This window comes from Phascolarctos cinereus, unplaced genomic scaffold (genome assembly GCF_003287225.1).
Source record: "Phascolarctos cinereus isolate Bilbo 61053 unplaced genomic scaffold, phaCin_HiC Scaffold_5;HRSCAF=322, whole genome shotgun sequence".
Classification (NCBI taxonomy): domain Eukaryota; kingdom Metazoa; phylum Chordata; class Mammalia; order Diprotodontia; family Phascolarctidae; genus Phascolarctos; species Phascolarctos cinereus.
Genome location: NW_027555958.1, coordinates 243162184 through 243182037, shown reverse-complemented (window position 1 = coordinate 243182037; position 19854 = coordinate 243162184). Strand labels below are relative to the sequence as shown.

The 19854-nt window shown below is 37.6% G+C and overlaps 1 protein-coding gene across 1 annotated transcript in view; it reads right to left on the bottom strand.

Annotated features, from left to right (window-relative positions):
- The window catches only part of NUDT3 (nudix hydrolase 3), a 76942-nt gene that overhangs the window by 35110 nt on the left and 21978 nt on the right, over window positions 1-19854 (bottom strand). The window lies entirely within an intron of this gene.

The window sequence follows — 19854 nt, the reverse complement described above, 5'->3', positions numbered from 1 at the left end:
ACCATGTATCAGAGTATTTTGTTAATTTCATTTGCTTGAGGGTCTTATCAATTCTTCATAGACTTTCTCTACCCACTTCATCCTTAGCAACTATGTTGGCATATAAGCTGTAATTAGTTTCATGGCGTCATTTTGCAAATGTTTATCATTAATACTACAATTTGTGGTGACCAAGTATGCCATGAATTGTTTCTTGTTTCCTTTGGGCATGTGATTAAACCTGCTCTGCCAACTCCATCCTTGGCCTCTTCAAGGGAGTATCTTTGAGTCATCCTTCTAACTAATACAACTTCCTTCTATCTTCTGGTTTCACTTGCAGTAAGAATGTCAAGATTTAATTCATTTGCTCAAGTAATATGTCTAATTGTTAGTGACTGGACAAAGACCCATGGTACACACTGAAAATCCCCCTACTAGTGGTGGAGGTTGAGGCTGGTGGATTGCTTAAGTTTAGGAGTTCTAAGCTACAGTAGGGCTAAAGCTGATCAGGTATGTGCACTAAGCATGGCATTAATATAGTGAACTCCTAGGAGTGAAGGTATAGCCAGCTGCCGAAGGAGGGGTGAATGGGCTCAGATTGGAAAAAAAAAAGAGCAAGGTAAAGCTTCCATACCTATCAACACTGGGACTGAGCCCTGAGTGGACACTGTACTTCTGGCCTGAGTGAGATAGGGAGATCCAAACTAAATGATTTACTCTATTTAAAAATACCCTTCCCAATAAACTATCACTTCAAAGGTCATTCCCCATATTTCCATTTTAAAATGCATTTACAGACTATTTGCAAAAGAAAAAATCCACCTTTATTAAGAGAGAATTTTCTGGGGTTTGATTTTAGCTTTAAAGTACTCATAGACAATTGTAATCATGGAAATGCCTATCTATGTGTACCTAAAAACATTACCTAAAATAACCACTGATTAAGAATAGTCCAGTAACAAATGCTTATTGTGTACCTGCTACATGCAAGGAACCATATTAGATATTATATGTAATACAATAAAATAAATACTACTACTTCCTATAAAACTAATATATGTATTTTAATAAGGACTTTAGTATTCTGTATTATTTTGTTCATAAAAGCTTTAAAATCTTTTGGTACAATTAGAGATTATTATTCTACAGTACTAGGTGATTTTAAAAAGAGCTTTATGGGATATGTAACTCTGTAATTAAAAAGTAATTTTCCTTTTTGACCTCTAGCAAATCCTTTAGTTATGAAACACAGATCCCCACATAACTTTTTATTCTAGGAGGTGGTCCTGTTTTGTCTCCTAGCTTAAAAATATGGCAAAAACCATTAACATCAAAAAATGTAGGCAAAGAACTTAGTTTACCCCAAGAGAAAAACTACATGTATTTCTGAATTTCTGTATGTGTCTTAAGGAGAAAAAACATCACGTCTGTGTTAGAAACTATTTGTGGTGCCATTTCACATTGGAAGTCAAGAGTCAGTTCACATCTTTGGCTTTACCTTTCAAGCCCTTAAACAAATCGCTGGTGAATCTCCGGTTTCTGGCGCCTGAGAACTTGGAAAGGCCCTTTTTCTCAGTTACAGTTCGCTAAGTGAAAGGAAACCCTGGCAGAGGTATCATCTCCAGTGAAGAAACTGGCTTAAGCCGGTTGTGATAATCCCCCTGCTCAGCCACAGCTCCCTTGCTCACATGGTTAGAGAGTGTAATTCAAAACTTGGCAGCCAGTCATTCTGAGTAAAATACCTATGAGCTTGAATGCTAGTAACAAAACAATAAATCCATTCCTTAGAGAAACTGGAGGCCCTTTCCCATAGTTTTCTTTAGAGTTTTTTTTTAAAGCAAATTTCTCAATATTTTAGCCACCATTGTATATTACAGTTACTTTGGGTTTTTAAATAATGTAATTTTTGAGCTGAAAGAGACCTCAGATATCATTTAATATAAACCTCCCTTCATTTCAAAGATAAGGAAAGAGAGAAACTAAGTGGCTAGTCCAAGGAGGGATACAGTAGGATTCAATTCAGGTCCTAAGATTCATAGATCTCTTGATTTGCTAGGGTTAGTAAAGCTCCTAGAGATAACCTAGATCAGTGGTATGAAAACTCAAATGGAAAGAAGGTGGCATGCAGGTGGAAGATAGATCATACATAAGGATCTCTGTGGGCTGCACGTTAACTCAGACAATCATTACATTATCTGTGTTCTATTGTATTCGCATTTATTTTATTATATATTTCCCAATTACATTTAAATTTGGGTTGTAGCCTTATTCAGGAGTGTTAGACCAGCCTCATATTTGACATCCCTGACCTAAAACCTTCAGTTGTACAGATGAAGAAATCCAAAGAGACTGAGAGATTTGCCCAGGGTCACACAATTAATTATAGGCAGATGAGACAGAATTCAGGGAGAAACCATTCATTCTCAGTGTTTTATTTTGTTTGTGAATTGATGCTGATGGAAAGCCCAAGTCAACCAATTCCTCCAGGACTCCACTCATCATTTCTGCAATTTTTTTTTTTGCCTCCATAATAAAATACAAACTACGGTTTGGCTTTTAAATCTCTTTACAATATGGCCCTTACTCTCTTTCTAGTATACATTATTACTCTCCTTTTCCTACTCTAAAAACCAGTCAAACCAGCCTTCTTGCTGTCCCTCATGCTAGAAGGGACACTTCCTTGTTGTCCAAGCCTGGCATAAGTCATCTCCTCATTTCCTCCCCTGAGAATCGCTTATCTCCTTCAAGACTCAGTTCACACAACCTTCTATATGAAGTTTTTACTGATTTCCACCTCCCCTCAACTACTTGTGCCCTCCATTCCCTAAATTACCACTAATGTATTTTATATTTATTCTATACTATATAGACTACTTTCCTAACTAAATATAACCTCCTCGAAAGCAGGAACTGTTTCATTTTGGTCTCTGTATTTCTAGTGCTTTATATACAGTAGGTGCTTAATAAATGTTTCATAACTGACGGAAGCCCAAACAAAAACACTCCTCCCTGCCCACCATCCCCCCATACGTACTGTCTCCCCCATTAGAATATAAGCTCCTTGAAGATGGGGTGCTTCAACTTTATATTCGTAACCTTGAGCTTAGTCCAGCACCTGGCATGTAGTAAGCACTTAATAAGTGCTCTTTCATTCAATCAGTCACATAGAACATTTTCAAGAAAGGTATTATTTAAATTCAGTAGTAAATTAAACTTTTCATAGGTTAATGAAAATGCAAGGTGTGACTAGTATTTTCAAATTCAATTAACTTGAGTTAAACTAAAAGAATTTGTGAATTGATAATATACAGTATGTGCTAGTATGGTCCTGGATCTTCAGGAAGAAAAGCACATCACTGGTGAAACACATACATAGTCAAGGATACAAGGAAACATGCTTCCACCTCACTGCCACCCTCAGATCCCAGTCTTATTCTAGCTCTGGGAAAGGAAGCTACATAATCATAACTAGTACAGAACTGCAGACCTAGAATAGCTAAAGGTAGGTAAGTTTTATATGGTCTCATATTGAGGTAGACAATGGGAGCTATTTTACATGCTTACAATCATGCTTCAGGTACGTTTGAATGCACATATGACACGAACCATATAGCACCATGAAAAAGACATGTTTCTCACATGGTTAATATGGGAATTTGTTTTTTTTTTTGACTATACATATTTGTTATGAGGATTCTGTTTTTCTTTTTTTCAGTGGAGATGTGAGAAAAAAATGCTTGTAAATTGAAGTAACTGAAGCATTTTATCTCTTTTTAAATGAGTTCACAAAGCTTTTTGATAAATTAATTGTTGATGAAGCCATAACAGATGATTAAGAGAAGTTTAGGATATGTTTCATTTGGAATGAACTTATGCAAAATAGCCTTCAGCGCCAGTTTCAAAGGCAGAGCATGTTAGACTGGATGAACTGTGGAACCAATCCAGTACTGCATTTCTTATGTTTTAAATAAGCAGTAACTAATTTACATAAGGATTCGTACTATTTTAAGACCAAATATATTCGATGGTATCAAATGAGAGGTATTTTAAAACCATGCCTTTTAACACACTGCCTACAACTGTAGGCTCCAATAGTTTGAAGAGTACTATTACAGTCTTTTATGAATTTCAACAGGCTTTTCTTCTTCTTTTTGGAGCCTCCCTGTCTCCAGCCAGCATTTCAAAACAAAAAGAGGTTTCTATGTGTAAAGAAAGAATTCTGCGACTGTTAAGTCTTTAGTATATGTGAGAAAATTAAGGTCAATACTCTTTGTACCATTTGTTTTAAGGAACATATAAGCACCTACGTTGTGCAGAGCAATGAAAAAAGTGGCAGCATCTGGCATTTTGCTAAATGCCATTTGTTGAGTGCTTGTTATGTTTTGTACACTGACCATAACAGAAACGACACATACATTGCAATACAAGACAGTGTAAGTGCTACATATGATGATATAGATTATTAGACCAAAAGATTCCATTTAAAAGGGACAAATATTAAGTCTTTCATGGGTTAAAAAAAATCTCCTTCATAAGAACAAGAAAGGAAGTTCTAGGGGTTTTCAGTTGACTGCAAGCTCCGTATGAAGCAAGCACTAAATTGTATTGTATTTTATACAGTATTAGAGCACAAGAGGGCAGGTTATAGACAGCAGTTAAGAGAATACTAAATTTGTTTTCTGGGCAGGGGATAGGCATATGTCACTAATAACTACCTGCATGCTAAAGAATGGATACAGAAAAGTCATGTAACCTTGATGACTGAGGCCCTCAGTGAAAAAAGGGCATCTCTTTCTTCTCCTCCATCTGATTCTCTTATCTCACTCTCCCACTGTAGCTGTTTTCTTCTCTCCTAAATCTCCAACCCCTGGGGAGGACCCCAACTCAAATTTTAATAAGAAAATGGAGGCCATTCCCTGTGGGCTCTCTTTACCCTTTCTCAAAACCCCTCTACATTGTCTGACATTCTCTCCTTTCACTTCAGTCTCTGACAAAAAGGCAGCCTTTCCTCTCACCAAGGTCAAAGCCTTTATGCGTTCTTTATCCCATCCCCTCCTATCTTTTCCAAAAAATGTGCGTCCGTGATCTCCCCCCCCATTTTCAACGACTAATCTCTTCCTATTGGGAGACAGCACCAACTACCTACAAACATAAAAAGGTGGCCTCCATCCTGAAAAATAGTTATCACTTGACCCTACCATCTCAAGCTATTACCCTTTTACTCTTCTTTTTCATACTCAACTCTTAAAAACACTTTCTACTTCTCTTGTTTCCACTTCCTTTCCTCCCACTCACTTCTCAAACCTTCCCAATTTGGCTCTCAACCTCATCAATCAACTGAAACTGCTCTTTCCAAAGTTAGCAATGATCTCTTAGTCGTGCCACAGGCAGCTAGGTGGTGCAACCAGGTGCAAAGAGCACCAAGCCTGGAATCAGGAAGATCTGGGTTCAAATTCAGCCCCAGAAACCTTACTAGCTATATGATCCTGGGCAAGTCATTTAATTCTGTTTGCCTCAGTTTCTTCATCTGTAAAAAAGAACTGGAGAAGGAAATGGCACACCACTCCAGTATCTTTGCCAACAAAACCCCAAATGGGGTCACAAAGAGTTGGACACAACTAAAAAGACTGAACAGCAACATCTTAGCTGCCAAATCTGATGCTCTTTTTAAAATCCTCCCCTTTCTTTATCTCTCCTAAGATACTTTCCTCTCTTCAGGTTTTCATGACATTGCTCTCTCTCGGTTTTCCTCCTACCCATCTGACTGCTCCCTCTTAGGATGCTTTGTTGGATTATTTCACAAGTTCGCCCATAACTGTGGGTGTCCTCCAAGGCTTTGTCCAGGTCCTTCTTCCTCTAAGTTACTCATCATCTCCTATGGGTTTAATTATTAGTTCTATATAAATGATTTCCAAATATATCCAGCCCTATTTTCTCTCCTCAGCTTCCTTCACACACCATCAACTTTACAAGACGATTGTGCCTGAATGTCGCACAGGCACCTCAAACTCAACATGTCCAAGACAGAACTCATTATTTCCCTCCCCCTCACACTCCCAACTTTCTCCTTTTCTGAGTTTCCCCATTTCTGTCTAGGGCACCCAGATTCACAACCTCAGAAATTATCTTTAGCACTCACTCTTCCTCATATCACACATCCAATCAATTGCTGTTGATCCTCCCTCCATGACATCTCTTGTATCTGCCCTTTTCTGTATACTTACGTGGCTCCTGAAGTTTTGGACTTAATGCTTAGTTCCCAAACTGTCTGTTCTCTGTCTCAAGTTTCTCCCTCCCCAAAACATGCCAAAGTGATGCCATGCTATGATTACCATGCTACCCCTCTACTCAATAAACCCCAACACTCCCTATTCCCGGGTAGGATCAAATACAGACACTACTCTGTTTGGCATTCAAAGCTCTTTACAACCTGGCCCCAAGCTACCTTTCCAATCATATCACACATTATTCTCCTCCACAGACCCTCCAGTTCAGTTCAACTGTTATTCTTATTTTTCTTCATTCACAACACCATCTCACTATCTCTGTGCCTTTGCACAGGCTGCCCCTCATGCTTGGGAAACACTTCCTCACAACTGCCTCACAGAACCCCTAGTTTCCTTCAAAGATCTGCTGAAGAACCATTTTCTACATGATATCCCGATACTCTACTAAAAAAATTACTTTATATATATATATATATATATATATATATATATATATATATATATATATAACACACATCTATTTGTACATGGGTATTGTATATATATATGTACATATACATACATGTACACATTGTCTCCCCCAATAGAATGCAAGCTCTCTCATAGAAGAGACATTTTTGTCTTTGTTTCCCCAGTGCCTACCCTAGCATCATGTAGGCACTTAATAAGTGCTCATTAATTACCAGATATATTACTATGTATATATTACCACCTATATGCTAACATCTGTCCAACTCAAGATCGGTTTCCTCCACACCCAAAAAATACAATTTTCTATCACAGAGTTTTTCCTGTGGCTCAAAAGAGAAGCTGACAAGAATTTATAAGTCTTTAAGACATTTTTGATCACCAAAATTCCAGTTCTCTAAGGTCTGAATGTGTCCCTATGCCCTTACTTCAAAAGACTCATAATTATGGGTTTAATTACCATCTTAAAGAGTCACAAACATGGAAGGGACCTTAAAAATCATTATCTAGTCCAATCCCCTCATTTTATTGATGAGGAAACTAAAGTTCAGAGAAGCTGAGTTGCCCAAGGTTTATAAAGGCATAGAGCAGCAAAGCCAGAATTAAAATCCCCATTTCTGCTAGGGAGTTACCTTTTGACCACTCTGTATGGTATCTTGTATGTGCCTATTTATTTATATGTTGTTGCCCCTACAGGCACACCTTGTTTTACTGCACTCCCAATTACTGAATTTCATAGATACTGCATTTTTTATAAACTGAAGGTTTATGGCAACCCTGAACTGTGAGTCCATCAGCACCATTTTTCCAACAGCTTGTGCTCACATTGTCTCTGTGTCACATTTTGGTAATTCTCTCAATATCTCAAACTTTTCATTATTATTATATTTGTTATAGTGATCTGTGATCAATGATCTTTGATGTTACTATTGTAATTGTTTTGGGGTGCCATGAATTGCACCAATATAAGACAGTGAACTTAACTGCTAAATGTTATGCGTGTCCTGACTGCGCTATCAACAGGACATTATCTCTCTCCCTCTCCTTGGGCCTCCCTATTCCCTGAGAAACAATACTGAAATTAGGCTAATTAATAACCCTACAATGGCCTCTAAGTGTTCAAGTGAAAGAGTCAAAAAAAAAAAAAGAAAAGAAAGGAAGAGTCAACGAATGTGGCAAACTTCATTGCTGTCTTATTTTAAGAAATTGCCCCAGCCATTTCAGCCTTCAGCAACCACTACCCTGATCAATCAGCAGCCATTGACATTGAGGCATGACCCTCTACCAGCAAAGAAATTATGACTCACTAAAGGCTCATATGATGGTTAGCAATTTTAGCAATAAAGTATTTTTAATTAAGGTACATACTTTTTTCAGACATAATACTATTGCACACTTAATAGACTACAACATAACGTAAACACAACTTTTATAGGCACTGGGAAACCAAAAGGTTCATGTGACTTACTTTACTGCGATACTCGTTTTCTTGCAGTGGTTTAGAACTGAATCCACAGTACCTCTCAGGTGTGCCTGTATCAGAATGTAAACTCTTGAGGGCAGAGATTGTCTTGGCCTTTCTTTGTATCTCTAACATGTAGCACAGAACCTGGTTACATATACATAGTAAGCACAATAAACACTTATTGGATGAGTGCATTGCTGTGGCCACTATCCCATGCTGTTCAATTGTTGCAGGTAAAGAAAAAGTTTAACATGTCTTTATTCTGATTACTTTTCTTTTAGAAATTCCTATTTGTGCTTAAATGGTCCTAATGAGCTGAGGATGTGTACGACCTGAAAAAGCAGTGGGTTGTGATGTTGTCAGAGTGCTCACTGGCACCCTCACAACAGCACAGATCTTTCAAAGTTCAAAGTAAAGTTGTCCTGATGAAAATTAGGAATGCCTGAAGTAGAAATGAGTAAAAGGAGTTAAACTGTAATTGTTGAACAAAAGAACTCTGATACAGCTTCTCTTTTCAGCTTTGCCAACCAACAGTTTTTAACTTTCACAATGAATCAGTAAGAGAGAGTTGCTTTGCAAACACCACACAAAAGAGTACTTTTCATTACACAGAGAGAAACTGTCACAGGGATGGCTGGAGAAAGCATTTCTTGCACTGTTATTATGGGATGTCAGTAGAACAAGGAAATAGCACTGTTATGACAGGTTCCTTTGGTATTTATAGTAATGGGACTTTCCCCTACTAAACTAAAAACTGGAGGCCTACCTAGAAAGGGGTGGTTAAATATGTGGTTAAAAAGTAACCTACTTTAAAACTGAGGGTTTTATTCAGTAACTCAGCTAATGTTTCTAATGCAGCAAATTCACAGTTTCAAAAATTTAGCAAATATGCTATGCCTTTAAGTCTGTTTAATAAGCAAACACTGGATTAGAAGCAGGTTGGGCTTAATCATACCTATGTCTGATAATGCTATTATATGCTACCTAACAGTCTTGCTAAACACTAAATTGTGATGGCTTTCCCCAATCAGTTATATGGGGAAGACTAAAAGGAAGCCGGCTGTAGGAATGAAAGGTAATTTGAGTTAATGCATTTCTTTCAAGCTGTTACTTGAAAAGTACTTCCATAGTTCATTAGTAAGAACAGCATTAGGTTTTTAAAATGTCAAGATTTGTTGGAAAAAATTAAGGTCCAAATATTTATTCTAACATTCTTTTCAATCCAATTGATTTTAGAATGCATCTGATGAAAGACTTTCTCTTCTTTCTCATCAAACAAGAAGGCTGCAACAAACTACCTATCTGAACGGAGGCTATTATGTTGTTTTTCATATCCTTCTGTAATTATGTAACTTTAAATCACATTGATTTATAAACTTTTGATTTATACACTGCCTAAAATTTCCAAAAGGAATTCAAATATATTTTATTTTCTCTATTAATAGTCAGGATTGAAGCAAGACTCTTCAAAGAGCATCTTGTTCATGTTGGTACAAAGATTTTATCAGAGTAATACTAAGCAGATCACAACTCATCCATACCTTAGTATATATAAGACTCAGAAAATAGTTTGTGGCTCAGATACTCCCATTGGCTGCCCAGCTCATAAGCATCAAGAGGCAGAATTTCAACTGAATTCTTTCCAACTCCATCTGTGCTCTAGGGGCCAATAGTGGCAAACTTAAACAGAAACGGAGACCACTAACCTGTATGTGCTGACAGCTACGTGGTGCAGTGGACAGAGCCTGGAGTCAGGAAGACTCATCTTCCTAGTTCAGATCTGGTCTCTGACATTTACTAGCTGTGTGACCCCAGGAAAGTCACTTATCCCTGTTTGCCTCAGTTTCCTCAACTAGAGAAGGAAATGGCAAACCGTTCCTGTATCTTTCCCAAAAAATCTCAGATGGGATCACGAAGAATTGGACATGACCAAAGCAACTGAACAACAAAGTGTACATAAGGATCCCTGTGGGTCAAATATTGACCCAGAAAACCACATACGGACATTATCTAGGATCTACTATATATTTATTTATTGTGTTAAATATTTCCCAATTACATTTTATTAAGCTCAGCGGCAGCCCAGAGTGTTGCAGGCTACCTATATGACACCTCTGCTCTATGCTATGCTGCCTCAAATCATTTTTCAGATGGGAAAATGTAAAGGTGTTTTTTAAAAAAAAATCTGTGTAAGGTCAACTATATTAATGAGGAACTGAGGTTTGAAACCTGACATATTGCCTTTAGTTCAATGTTATATAATGTTAGGGTCCAAGTTGAGGAAGGATTCCCTGGAGATGGTGACATGCTCCAGATGCCCTTGTCTGTGGATGACACTATTTTTGGGGGGTTTTTTGCAAGGCAATTGGAGTTAAGTGACTTACCCAGGGTCACACAGCTAGTAAGTGTCAAGTGTTTGGTCTGAGGCCAGATTTGAACTCAGGATCTCCTGACACTCTATCCAGTGCGCCACCTAGCTGCCCCTGATGACACTGTTTTGACTGCAGCAAGGTCACTTCCATAAGTCTCTGCAATCACTCAAGATCTGATCTGACTATCCACGTAGGAAAGCTTGAAAGACTAAGTGAATAAAGAATAATTATTGCCCAAATTTCTACATGCAGTCAGATTGACCTGATATAGATTGTCCAATAGTACATCCACCTGGAACACATAATATAGATGAAAAATGAGCTGGGCTCAGAGCTGAAAAGGAGCAAAGCAGGAAGGATTGCTCTGGTGAAACTGCAAAGCTCTTTTATTGACATTCAGCTCTGTAAGAAAGGAAAAGCTCAACTTTTCAATAGTAACATTCCACTGGTATAGCTAGATGGCAGCAAGACATGGAATACCATTGCCTTTGAAGAATTATGTATCAGTATTACACAGAAGGCAATGGATAGGTTTGTCATGGGTGTGAGAAGACTGTAATGCATAACCAAAAAGGAACTCCAAAAAATAGGAATTAAAGATGTTATCAAGGAACTGTGACAGAAAGGAAGAACTGCTGGGCAGGTGACAAGAGTGAAGGATATCAAGTAGAAAGGCAGAGCTTTCCACTATTACTCTTGCAATGTGGTTTCCCATCAGTTGCCTCTTTTTTACCCATTAGGATTCTCCAGACTGGTCACTCAGTTTCCCCAGCTGTAAAATGAAAGGACTAAAACAGACCTGATTCCAAGAGATTCCTGGATCTCAGGACAAATTACTTTTATCCTGAGGAGATCTGGCAGAATGCGGATGGGTAATGAGAAAGGGAGAAAAATGCTAGGTGCAGTTAGTCTACCACCTCATGAACAGCCTGAGACCTGCACTCTTCCCAATATTCTGGGAAAATATGGAACTCTAACAGTGCCTGAGAGTGGAAGCATGACTTCATTGTACTCCACCCCAGGAGAGCTGATGCAGTGACAATGCTACCTCTTTGATAGTAACACACTAAGTTGAATAACCTAGTAGCTATCCAAGCTTATTAATGGGCACCAAGTCTTGCCATTTGAATTGGGCTGCACTCAAGAAAAGGGCACATACATTAACTGCACCTTCAAGTCTTTATCCAGCCAACACAGCTATAGAAGGGGCAGCCAACCCACTGAGCCTAAACTGGATGTCTGCACAGCTACAGATTCCCAAGTACTCACATCTAACAATAACCCAAAAAACCCACAAGCACCATAGATCAGACTGTTTTCCTCTTATCTACTGAATGTACGACAGAGGAGGAGAAAGTCTTTATTAGTCTCATTAGAAATATTTCTTGATTTACTTTTTTTTATTTAAATTTTTTTATTTTTTCCATATGCTTTTGAGTTGAAAATTTTTCTCCCTTTTCCTCCCCCCCACCCTCCCCAGGACGGCGCACAATCTGATATAGGCTTTACATTTACATACCCATTAAACATATTTTCACATTAGTGAAGTTGTAAGTAAAAATTAAAACCAATAGGAGGAACCATCGGAAAGATGAAACAAAACTCAAGAGAAGGTAAAAATAAGTGATAGTGATTCGACTTCCATAGTTCTTTCTTTGAATGTAAACAGCATTATCCATCCCAAGGCCTCTGGAAATGTCTTAGATCCTCATAATGCTGAGAAAGGTTCAGTTTAACAATCTTAGTCATTGCATAACGTGGCTGTTATTGTGTACAAAGTCTTCTTCGTTCTGCTCACTTCACTCAGCATCCTGATTTACTTTTTAAGGTCAATAATAACAACCAGGTGATTCTAGCTGATTAGACTAAGTGTAGACTTAGCTAGTGGGAGTGAGGAGGGTGTGTCCAACCCTAGAATTACATTTCTCCTTAATCTTCAATAAAAAGAAGCAACTTAAAATACCAAAAAAAATAGATTCATATTGCAATTTTTTTTCTGCTACTGCCATTCATAGCAAGAGATATTAAGTCCCTGAACAAACATCTCTTTAGTATTTAAAAATATTATATTACATACACCTCTGTCACACTAAAGTATTATCAACTATAACATATCAACTGTAACCAAATTTCTAACAAACTTCAAAAGCTTTTATAGGCTAGTACTGTGCTTTGGTTTTACTTGTTCTTTTTTTTTTTTTAACCTTACTGCAGTTTAAATCTAAGTTTTTTCATTTCTTGTCAAACCAGTAGCAGAAAGATATAAATAGGCAACAGGATCATAGAACTGGAAGTGAACTTAGAAGCCAACTAATACCAACCCCTCCCCCTCTTTTTTTTATAACAGATGAAGAACTCAGGCCCAAAGAAGTTATGTGACTTGCACGGAGTCAAACAGCTGACGCAAGATTTGAACCTCTGGGATGTTCTTGAGTCCACGACCAGCACTCTCTCCAGCAGGCCAGGCAGACTTTTCCAATACTTATAATCTGTTAAGAGGTATGCTTATCCTTTCCTGGCTACTATCTATGCTACTTGGATCTTTCTCCTGATTTTTTTCACTCATAAGTGAAACTAGGGCGAAGGTACCATAGCCATAATACTCACATTTATCATTCATTACTCAGAAATGCCATTCTGCTTTTGCCAGGTAAACATTTTCAACAGAACGTGGTTCATATCTTTTATTCCCCCTCTCTTCTCCTTTTTATGCTGCTGCTCAGGTCAGGAATGCCTTCCAACTTCCTTTCTGCCCACCCATAGTTATTACTTCTTAAAACTTGGCTCAAAGAATCAGAATAAGTTATACAATAACAATAGGGGAAAGAAAACAACCTTGAAAGATTTCAGAACCCTGATCAATGCAATGACCAGTTATGATTTTGGAAGACTGGTAATGAAGGATGGTTCCTATCTTTTTGTTACAAGACCAGTGGTACAAAATAAAAGATACATTTTTAGACATAGATAATGTGCAATTTTGTTTTGTTTGATTATAATTACTTGTTACAAAAAAGGGCTTTTATTTGAGGGAGATTAGTGGGAGGAGAGTCGATGGGCAATAACCAATTTTTTAAAAAAGGGAGCATCAATGAAAGATTAAAAATACAAAGAAGAGAGAAGGAAGTTCAGAAGAAAACACAGACAAGTAGGGTACTTTTATCGCTATTTTGTTAAATATAATATACACTGAAAAAAGAAACAAACTATAAGTAACAGTTCATAGTTTCATATGTAACTTTATTTTCTTTGTATATTAAATATTTTCTGCTTGCTGTTATTTAAGTTCATCACAAAAAAAGAATATAAAGATTTGGTTCAAATTACATTTTCTCTAAGAAGTATTCCATGTTTCGTATTTTCCTAGAGCTCATTGTACCCAATCACTATAAGGGACTGAAAAAGAAGAGAAGTCAGTTTCCAACCCACAAAGCATTTTCAATTTAAAATACTGCAGAAGCTGTTGAGCGGGGGGGGGGGGGGGGGGGGAGATATCACCCATGGAGCAAGGTTAGTATAGGAAGAAAGAAGCCTGGAGAGAAATAAGGAATTTGGACTGACAAAGGAGGCAGAAGGGGAGAAATCTATTCAGGGAAAACTGCAAAAGCAAAGACATACAAGTAAAAATGGGTCATAATTTGTAGAGGACAGTAACAATAGACTTAAGGGAAGAGGCAAAGGCTAGATAGAGAAACTGAGGCACTGACAAAATGAGACCAATCTCTTCAGTTCTGAGTCTTTAAGGCAGCAAACAGTGGTAGAAACAGCCTTGTTTGTGGAGTGAGAAAATGTGGGTTCACAGGATAATAGCATACACAGTAATGGCAATACTGCATGATGATCAACTGTGAATGACTTAGCTACTCTGATCAAGACAATTTCAAAGGACTCGTGATGAAAAATGCTATTCACCTCCAGAGAAAGAACTGCTGGAGTGTGACTGCAGATTGAAACATACTAGTTTTCACTTTTTTAATCTTTTTTATACTTTATTTTGGTCTGTGTTTTCTTTTACAACATGACTAATGTGGAAATATGTTTTGTATGGTTGCACATAATACAGCATATCAAACTGCTTACTGTCTTAGGGAGGAGGGAGGGAAGAGAGGGAAGGAGAGGATTTGGAACACAAAAAAATTTTTAAGTGAATGTTACAAAATTGTTTTTACATGTAATTGGGGAAAAAATAAAATATTATTTTTCTTTGCTTTTTTTTTTCTTTTCAGGCAATTGGGGTTAAGTGACTTGCCCAGAGTCACACAGCTAGTCTCAGGTGTTTGGTCTGAGGCTAGATTTGAACTCAGGTCCTCCTGACTTCAGGGCCGGTATTCTATCCACTGTACCACCTAGCTACCCTAAAAAAAAATATTATTTAAAAAAAAAGATTCTGCAACTTACTCTCCCTGTGTAACCTTGGGCAAATTACTTTACCTTTCTAGAACTGAGAGTTCCTTAGCTGTAAAATCAGGCTAAAGAGAATGCCTCATCTTAGGGGTACCCACTTTAGGAAATAAATGGAAAAAATCCCTGCTATAGGAATAATGGAATATTGTGTAATAAGAAATGACATTCTTGAGGAATTCAGAGAAATATGGGAAGATCTGTAACAATGTGGAGGGAAATATACAAACCAAAAGATAAATATACACAACTACAATGTAAATGGAAAAAAGAAAAAAAAACAAACTGCAAAAAACCTCTAGTGAACTAAAACCCTAAAAATGGGCAAAGATAAAGTAATGCTAAAATCCCTGCCTCTTCATGGCAGAGATGCTGGGGACTACTTAGGGTAGGATGTTGTATATACTGTCAGAATTGGTCACTGTATTGAGTTTTTCTGCTTAATTGTTTTTCTTTGTCATAAGGGAGAATTCAACCTGGAGAAGGGTTTGGAGTGGGTAAGTGTATTTGTAGAAAAGACTGTAATGTGGGTAGCCAGGTGGTGCAGTGGATACAGCACAGGCCCTGGAGTCAGGAGGACCTGAGTTCAAATCCAATGTCAGACCAGACCCTTGACACTTGCTAGCTGTGTGACCCTGGGCAAGTCATTTAACCCCAATTGCCCTGCCAACAACATCAACAACAAAAACACAGTAATAAAAACAAAGGGTATAAATACATTTTATTTTTTAAATGATAGATTTGGACTGGAAACTTTCTAAAATTCCTTCCAGTTCTGAATCCTATAATGCTCTAAGACTTGCAGGCAAGCATAAGTGGTTGATTAAGATAACAAGATGAAATGATATGGAATAAGAAAAGGTTAGCTAGCTACCAACTGATTAAGAACCTTGAATGTTACAGCTAAGGAGTTCAGATTTGATGTGACAAGGGAAAAGGGAGCCACTTGAGCATGGGAGTGACAAGGGAAAAGATATCCAGTTCTTTAGTAAGAATAACCTGGCAGTGGTATATAGGGTAAAGCAGAAGAGAGACCAGAAACTCAGAGTGTAACATAGTACTGAGGTTACAGCTACTGCAAGTAAAGAAGAGAACAATTTGAAATGGAATGAAGGATTCCTAGATTTCCAGTCTATAGAACTGTCAGAAAGGTAGTCCATTTTTGAGGTATGAGGCATATTCCTCCCTCCCCAATCGTATATGCATTATATTCACAATCCAATCTTTATGGAGTAGGTAAGAGTCATCTTATTTCTAGGGAAATGTGGGAATTGACTTTGTATGAAAAGCCTGATCAGAAAGAGGTCAGTAATAGATGGAGAAACGAACTGGCACTAGAAGATCGGAATGGAAATGAGACAGAAAACAAGATGTAATTTGTGGGGACAGAGTTGCTAAGATAAGAATAAGCTTACAAGAGAAAACGTGTGGTTAAAATGAGTCAAGCCTTATAGGCCAGTTATGGGACAGACTCTTAACCTATAGAGAATCTATAGGTTTCAAGATGGACAGTTTCAAGGAGCTAAGAAAGCAAAATTCTGAGTGTATCAAGAACCAGAACAGGGAGTTAGGGAGCTGCTGAGAAATAACATGGTTTTAGCATTAGTACTTCCAAAATTCCCTAACATGATAGATTTTGGCTCTAAATGACTAACAGTGTTGAGATACATTAAGGGCTCACTACAAATGAGGAAATGGTATTGAACAGCAGTGTGAAGTTTAGTCTATACAAAATTATTGTCTAGACAAGAGAAGAGTCTTCAATGGTGGCCACAGTTGGGAAAAAATAAATAGAATACAAAATCATTTACAAAACGTAACAACTGACTGTAGTGGAAGATTATATAGGGTAGTACTGCCTCAGAATTGGGCAGAGAAAAAAATTGGCCTAAAGAATTCTGGGTATGAGGCCCAACTAAGCCATATTATCCCAAGTATTGCTGCTACTCTTTGTTGAATCTGAGTTGACATGCAGTCAATTTTCTTCCTCCTCCTCCATTTTTTACTATAAAGCAATTTTGATCAGATTTCCAAACAAGACTGTATCAAAAATATATTGTGTTGATTTATTTTTTTAAGAAGGACATTGACAAGCCAGAGTTCACTTACAGCAAAGTGAACAAAACATTTAGAGGATTAACAACTATTAAAGAGGCTTGAGAAGCTAAACCTGGAGAGGAAAAAACTTAGGAAAGACCATGAAATCTATCTTCAGGTACCCATATAGCTTTCATGGAGAGAAGAGATTAGACTTATTTTGATAGGCCCCAAAATGAAAAGCTATTGGAGGAAGTTATGGAGAAGTAAATTTTGGCTCAACAGAAAGAAGAACTTGGTTTAGAGGGACCGAGTGACTTGCCCATTGGTTATACATGGCTAACAAGTAAGTACCAGAGCTGGGATTTGAGCTCAGTTCTCTCCTGATCCCAAGACCTACATTCTTTTCATATCACCTCTCATGATAATCCCTATGTAAAGGATGATAGATAAAGGATAATCTTTTGAAGTTCCTTCCATCTCTGAGATTCTGTGTCTGTTATAATAAGACCACTATACATTCATTTTTCATATAACAGTCTAGAGAAAGATGATAACAAGCATCACTGTGCACCTAGTATCATTTGTCATCACTATCTGACATTAATTGGCTTGTCAGCCTAATTGTAGAGATTGTGTGTATTTTCGTTTATATAATTTCTATGGGACCCTGAGGTCCTTTCTCAAACTAAACTGCCAAGCACTCACACTCTACTTCAGAGAGCACAACTCCGATGGACTGGCCACACTGTTTGAATACAAAATGTACGCTTGCCAAAAAGACTATTTTATGAAGAACTCACACAAGGCAAGCATTCAAATGGTAGTTAGAAGAAGTGATACGAGGATACTCTCAAGAACTTTGGAACTGACTGTGTGACACGGGAGACCCTGGCACAGGACTGCTCATCCTGGCATGCCCACACCACAGAAGGTGCTGTGCTCAAAGAGCAAATCAGAAGTGGAGTAGCTCAAAAGAAGCACAAGATGTGCAAATTTAGAGAATCCACCCCAAATGTTGGCACTGACTATTTGTGCCTGACCTGTGGTAGAACATCCCGAGCTCGTATTGGTCTGATCAGCCACAGTCGGGCACGTGGCAACTTGACTCTAGCACAGTGAGGTCATTTTGGCACTCTTTGAGAAGGAAGGACAATAACCAATCAATCAATTTTTACAGAGAAAAACACATTTTTAAGACATCATATTCCAGAATTATTGTGCTATAGCAACATTTTAAAGTGCTTTATAGTAAGACCAAAGCACATTTTTGTTGAAGAATAGTAATCAATTTAACTTATCTTACTGTGAATAAAGAAATTGTTTATATTCTTAAAAAAAAAATCCAAAATGAACACGGGGGATCCTTCTATTGGAAAGAGTCCTGGGCAATTCTGCCACATAGTCACACGGATATACTGGAAAAAGAGGCCAGTGGCAGAGATATCAGAGAGGAAAGATGATAAATTTGGATTAGGGTATATGTGGAGTTTAAGCACACTCAAATGGACATGGGCTATGAGTAGTGTAAAATATGAGATTAGAGCTCATTAAGGGATAAATATGTAATTTGTGGAGTTGTAGGATCACAAAATTTAGAACTGGAAGAGTCTTTAGAGATCATCTAGCTCAAGAGGCGATAAAACTCAAGGCCACAGAGGCTGTAAACTGCCCTAGATCACACAGGTAGCATATAAGAGCGAGTGTTCAAACTCAGGTCCTATGTTCCATAATCAGTCCTTTTTTGACTACTAAACTCAATGAATCTTTATTAAATGCTTACATTGAGTTAGGTCCTGGACTAGGGACTAGAAATACAAAGACATTTTTAAAAAATCAATCCCTGCTCTCAAGGAGCATACATTCTCCTTCAGGGATATCACATGTACATATATACAGGGAAGGAACAAATGGGGCAAGGGAGAGTTCAAAGTGCTATAGGAAAATCTGAGGAAGGTGAAGTATTAATAAGAGAAGTGACCAAAGACGCCTTCCACAAAAAGATGGCACACAATACTTCCCTCAATCCTCAATAAAGAAGTAAATACTCAAAGCTCTAGAACAGATAAAGAAAGAACAGTGAGTTAAGAATTAAATCTTGAGAAACTCCAGTTAAAAGGTAGAAGAAAAAGGGGCTGAAGAAGGTATGATCAAGGTTTATACTATTCTACTGTTTAATTGTTTCTATATTATTTTTAAATGCTACCTGTTGCATGTGTGTATACTATTTCCCCAACAGAATGTAAGCTCTGAAAAAGAGGAATTTTATTTCCTACTTCTTCCTTAACTTCCTGGTACCTAGCACATAGTAGGCACTTAGTACATATTTGCTCAACAAAAAAATCTAGAAAAATCACCTGAAGGGAAAAGTAGTGTTAGCTATTATACATTTGTTCAATTTTTGTGGCACAGACTGAATACATTCAACCGGCAGTTGGAATCTCCCATATACACTGTATCTCTTATTACAAAGGTTCTTAAAGCCCGGGGCCTTATTAACTTCTATGTTGTCTTTAATATTCTGATAATTGTATTTCAATATAGCTGGTCTCCTTTGTAATCCTTTTTAATGTACTTATTTAAAAATATCATTCTGAAGAGTGAACCGCAGGCTTCAACTAAATTGCCAAAGGGAGCCATGACACAAAAAAGGTTAAGAACCTCTGCTCTATTAGGCTGTCTTGCTTTTCTATCTGAAGCCCTAGCATTTAGCATAGCACTGGGCACTTAGTAAGTGCTTATTACTACGTGCTTTTGCACTCATTCATTCCTTCACTTTGCTCTCAGGAGTTTCAAAGCTAAAAAAATCATTAGATATTGCAACAGTTCACTTTTCCTAGGCAACTGCCTAGATTATGGGAGAGACCAATAAATTCCTCATCACCATAAAAGTAGGAAGTAGTAA